Here is a 6,245-nt window from a genome sequence, read left to right as displayed (position 1 = left end):
GTGGGATATATATATATATATATATATATATATATATACACATACAATGGAGCATTACTCGGCCATCAAAAAGAAGGAAATCTTGCCATGTGCAACTATGTGGATGGAACTGGAGGCTATTATGCTAAGTGAAATTAGTCAGAGAAAGACAAAAATCATATGACTTCACTCATCAGGACTTCAAGAGACCAAACCGATAAACATAAGGGAAGGGAAACAAAACTAAAATAAAAACAGGGAGGGGGACAAAGCATAAGAGACTCATAAATATGGAGAACAAACAGAGGGTTACAGGAGGGGGCGTGGGAGGAGGGATGGACTAAATGGGTAAGGGGCACTAAGGAATCTACTCCTGAAATCATTGTTGCACTATATGCTAACTAATTTGGATGTAAATTTAAAAAAAAATTTAAAAAAAAAGTGGGCAGAGGCCAGACCATGTGGTCTTGTAAGTGATGGTGCGGAGTTTGGATTTTATTTTTTGTGCAATGGGAAGTCATTGGAGGGTTTTAAACCAGAGAAACAGACAGACAAATAGGATTAGATTTGCTTTAAAAAGAGCACTCTGGGAGCACCTGGGTGGCTCAGTCTGGTAAGTGTTGGACTCAGGTCATGATCTCACAGGTCGTGGGTTCCAGCCCCGCATCGGGCTCTCTGCTGTCAGTGTGGAACCCGCTTTGGATCCTCTGTCTCCTTCTCTCTCTGCCCCTCCCCTGCGCACTCTTTCTCTCTCTCAAAAATAAATAAACAAACAAATAAATAAACAAACATTTTTTAAAAAGGCACTCTGATTTTGGAAGGAGATAATGACAGTTTAAGTCCACAGAGCACATTTCAAAGTTTACACACGTTCATCGTGCTAGTGTGATAGTTCCGGCTGGTATTCCAATTCTCTCGTTACAGAGCCCAAGAAGTGAATGGGCCACAGAGCTGGGTCTTCAGGTGCCAAGCCCAGAGTTGTTTTCACCCACACACCCCCCACCCCGTCTTATTTGAAACTATTTTCAAATTACTATACTAATACAAACACACACACACACACACACACACACACACACACACACACAAATGTCCTCAAGGGAAAGGCAGCAGCAGAAGGGCATAGGCATGAGTCAACCCAAGGCCCCAGGGAGGGCGGGGCAGGGCTGTACCCCTGCTGGCTGCCTCACAGTTCATCAGCCTTCAGGGCCCCCAGCATCCAGACTCTTTCAAGGCAGTGTTTCTATATTCTTCTGCCTGTGTTCTCCCTATCGTTAAATCAAATCACTTAAAACAAAACAAACAAAATTAACATTTAAAGGAAGTTGTTTCATTACCTTAGGTAGAAAATCAGTATCATCTACCATTACTAGAGATGAACCTTAAAGATAAATACAGTAAAAATATAAACACAGAGAAAAAACAATGTTATGCAATTATGAATGTGTTCCATGCTTGAAGGATAGTTTGTTTCTTTTTCTTTCAAGTTTATTCACTTATTTTGAGAGAGAGAGAGTGTGTGAGTGAGGGAGGGGCAGAGAGAGAGGGAGGGAGAGAATCCCAAGCAAACTCCATGCTGTCAGTGCAGAGCCTGAGGCAGGGCTTGATCTCACGAACCTGTGAGATCAGGACCTGGGATGAAATCAAGATCATGACCGGATGCTTAACTGACTGAGCCACCCAGGCGCTTATTTCTTTCTTATTAAAAGAAAAGATCTAAGAGATTTCTCTTTGATAATCAGATGGCCCCAAAGAGAACTGAATAATAGCTCATTGAATGTTAATTGATGCCAAATCTGTAACTCTCCTAAAATCATCTCCTAGGCCGGAGTGGGGGTCTCCCTCCCTTTGGGCCATTCCTCTTTGCAGTAAAAAGAGTGTGGGTCCTTTGGAGACCATCTGAGTCCCCGGTAACAGAAGGCTCCTTCCTTCTGGGTATCTGCCTCCGAACTGGATTGAGCCCTTCTCGGGCAATGACCTAGCACTCAGCTCGTGTCCTGTCTGATGATAGTGGTCTCCGCCTCATAGGTCCTTTCGTCTGACATCCCGGAAGCCAATAATGATAAACAGATGAATACTTTCAACTTAACTGCGAGGGGCCTGTTCTTGCCCTGCTGCCTAGACTGCTCCTCTGTCCCCAGTCCCCTCTCAGTTGGAAGGGCTCCTGCTTCAAGGCCACACCCCCTCTGTAAAGGGGTTCCCAGGTGTCCCCCATGTCAGGCTGTGCTGGGCTCCCCGGTGTAACGGTTTTGGCCACAGGACTGCAAGAGTTAGGCGTGTCCAACAGGAAACAGAGAAATAAGGCACCTTGAGGAGGTAAAGGGGCCGCGGCTAGGGGGACAGGAATCTAGTTTCCAGGCCACTGGTGTGAGCCGGACAAGGGTCTCCCCCTCTGGGGGTCCAGTCTCAGCTTCTAAACAGCGGGGGAGCGGAATGAAATGGTCTTTATCTTCAGAGCCTTTATCAGAGTCTGTGAGATCTCCCCTTCTTTCCTTGGGAACAGGCTGTCCTAGGGATGAGTAAGTCCCTGGGACCTTCGAGACCTCACAACCTGGTTTCCAGATGGTCCCCAGAGCCAGCGGGACCGGTTGTCTCCTGGCTGAGCCACAGCCCGCCAGGCCGCTGAGGAGGGTGAGGGCGCCCCCTGGCGGGACCTGGGAGAAAGGCTCTCGGAGCTGTGGGATGGGTCTGAACGGACTGCAGTGGCATCCAAGCCTTGTACAAGGACCCATGGAAGGCATCTAGCCCAACCCCTCATTTTCCAAATGGGGAAGCTGAGGTTCACAGGCATGAAAGACACTCTGTTGGGTAAAGTTTCCAGGTAAAACACAGTATTCCCAGTTAAACTTGTTTTCATATAAACAAGAATAATATTAACATTTTTTTTAACGTTTATTTATTTTTGAGAGACAGAGAAAGGAGCATGAGTGGGAGAGACGCAAAGAGAGAGGAATACGAAAAATCTGAAGCTGTCAGCACAGAGCTCCAAGCAGGGCTTGAACCCATGAGCTGTGAGAGCATGACCTGAGCCGAAGCTGGAGGCTTAACTGACTGAGCCACCCAGGTGCCCAGAAATGAATAATTTTAAACAATAACAAATTTTCATTTATTTATTTTTGAGAGACGGAGAGGGAACAAGTGGGGGGAGGGGGAAGAGCGAAAGGGGGACAGAGGATCCGAACCGGGCTCCATGCCGACAGCAGACAGCCTGATGTGGGGCTCGAACTCACAAACCATGAGATCATGACCTGAGCTGAAGAGAGCCGCTTAACCGACAGAGCCACCCAGGTGCCCCAATAATTTTTTAAATGTAAGTATGTCCCATGCAAAATTTAGGACATACTTCTACTAGAAAATCACTTGTTAGGTACTTGAACTTCAAGTGTAAACAGTGTCTGGTCTTTTCTTTTGCTCAGTCTGGCAACTCGACTGCAAGTCCATCCCCTGAGTTAATGTCTGAGCTCGACTGCAGACCAGACATGGGTCAGGGCTCCTTCATCCCTAACGTCTTTTGCTTGCAGCTCTGCCCAGCGTTCAGCAGGGGCATGGGACACATCCGTTGACATTTTCTGGGAGAGAGCAAGTGGAAGGATGTATGAATCTTGTCTTTGACGATCCCAGGAATGTTTTAAAGGTTCAGATAGAATGTTTCAAAGAGATGGGTCCTTCCCAACTCATGCTACCATCAAAAGCCCACCTTCAATGTTCTGGTAATAGAATTGCCTGACCTCCCTGTCCTGGTCTGATTTACAAGATTAGGGAGGAACCTGGGCAAGGAAAGAATCTGCACTGATAACTGGAATTCCTCAGTTATGCTCCTTGTGGTGAGCATTGAGTAGTGTACAGAATTGTCGAATCAGTATGTCATACACCTGAAACTAATATGACATTACCTATTAATTACACTTCAATTAGAAATAAATAAGTAAATAAGTGAATAAATGTCTGTATGCTCCCCAGGTGCTTCTGATACATAGCAAAGATTGAGACCCCCTGGGTTAGCTATAAGGAAGAAAGGTAGCTGCTTAGATGGGGCAGGTTTTATTTTTTTTTTTATTTTTATTTAAAAAAAATTTTTTTTCAACGTTTATTTATTTTTGGGACAGAGAGAGACAGAGCATGAACGGGGGAGGGTCAGAGAGAGAGGGAGACACAGAATCGGAAACAGGCTCCAGGCTCTGAGCCATCAGCCCAGAGCCCGACGCGGGGCTCGAACTCACGGACCGCGAGATCATGACCTGGCTGAAGTCGGACGCTTAACCGACTGGGCCACCCAGGCGCCCCAAGATGGGGCAGGTTTTAACTGATATATATCAGTAACTGCCCATCTTCATGATGCATAGGTGGAGGGGGCTGGGTTGTTAAAAAGCACATTCCCAGGGGGCATCTGGGTGGCTCAGTTGGTTGAGCGCCTGACTCTTGATTTCGGCTTGGGTCATGATTTTGTGGTTCATGGGATCGAGCCCTGCATCAGGCTCTGCGTTGATAGTGCAGAACCTGCTTGGGATTCTCTCTCTGCCGCTCCCCCTGCGCACTCTCTCTCTCAAAATGAATGAATAAACTTAAAAAAAAAAAAAGCACTTTCCTAGTCCTACTTCCAGAGATTCTCTTTGCGTAGATCCAGTCTGGGGCCCTGGAATCTGCCCTTTTGACCTGCACTCAGGTTCACCTGTATTTGTAATGTATTTGATTTGTTAAGAAACAAAAACAGAACTGAAGCAAATATGGATGGGTGATAAAGTTCTTCAGACAGGAAGTATATGAATACAAACATTATTCTATTGCTCTAACTTAAATATTTCACTGAAAATACTTGTAAAACTTAGGAGCATTTTAGGGGTGATCTGTGATGTAGGTGGCAAGAGGGTGGACAGAGATGCCCACTTCCAGATGCAGACTGGTTGCCCTCCATGTCTAAGAGTTGCAGTCTGGTGTGAGATGAGCAGGGCTTCGTCCTGCAGGGTGGGAAAGATTCAGAGAAGCAGAGGTCAGCCTCACAGTCAGGAAGCAAGGAGTCTGAGCAAATGGGAGAGTAAGTGTCAGGCGACTAGGGCTGTGTCTTGTTCATAGCTGGTGTTGATAAATGACCTCTCTTGCCCTATCTCCTATCACTACTCAGTCACTATACCTTAGCCGAAGGCCTTCTTTGTGTTTCTGAAACATGCCAAGTTTTGCCGTGCCTCAGGGCCTTCGCACTTGCTGCACCCTCTGTTGGAACTACCCTCTTTTCCCAGCTTTTCCTTAGTGACCGCCTCTTCGTCACTCTCAGGTCCCAGTTCAAATGTTAGCTCCTCAGAGAGGCCTTTGCTGTCTACCCTTCTTACTCCCATGCTCTGTCCTTCATTTCGAGGATCACCGCCTGTAATTATTGCCATATTTATTCATTTTTGTTGCCTGACACCCCCCACCCCGATGCAAAATGTAAGAAACATGAACACAGGGACCTGATCTCTTTTGCTCATCGCTATTGCCCCTCTCCCTGAGCACATCTCGTGGAACATGTTCAGTTCTCCCAGTCAATTATTTGTTGAATGAATGAATGAATGAATAAATGGTGGGGCAAGGCCAGAATAGGGAAAGCCCTTGGAACAAGGGAAAAATGTAGGTAGACATTGGAGTCTGAGAAAATACAGGGAAAAAGCTCCTTGACATTGGTCTTGGCAAAGATTTTTTAGATTTGACACCAAAAGTACAAGTGGCAAAGCCAAAAATAGACAAGTGGGACTTCATCAAAGTAAAAAGCTTCTGCACAGCAAAAGAATCATCAATACGACAAGGCATCCTACAGAATGGTCGAAAATATTTGCAAACCATCTAAGGTGTTAATATCCAAAATATATCAGGAACTCATACAACTCAATAGAAAAAAAATTTTTTTGATTTAAAAATGGACAAAAGGGGAGCCTGGTTAAGCATCTGACTCTTGATCTCAGCTCAGGTCATGATCTCATGGTTTGTGAAATTGAGTTCTGCGCTGGGCTCTGTGCTGACATTGCAGAGCCTGCTTGGGATTCTCTCTCTCTCTCTCACCCTCTGCCCTTCCCCTACTCATGCACACCCTCTCTCTCTCTCTCTCTCTCAAATAAATAAATAAGCTTAAAAATTGTTTTAAATGGGCAAAGGACTTGAATAGACATTTTCCCAAGGAAGACGTTCAGATGTTCAACATGGAAAGGTGTTCAACATCACTCATCATCAGGGAAATGCAAATCAAAATGATGGTGAGATATCGCCTCATGCCTGTCGGAATGGTTGTCATCAAAAGC

Source organism: Herpailurus yagouaroundi, unplaced genomic scaffold (assembly GCF_014898765.1).
Source record: "Herpailurus yagouaroundi ecotype Mexico unplaced genomic scaffold, PumYag 29, whole genome shotgun sequence".
In the NCBI taxonomy this organism is placed as follows: domain Eukaryota; kingdom Metazoa; phylum Chordata; class Mammalia; order Carnivora; family Felidae; genus Herpailurus; species Herpailurus yagouaroundi.
Note: the sequence above shows the minus strand (reverse complement) of the source record.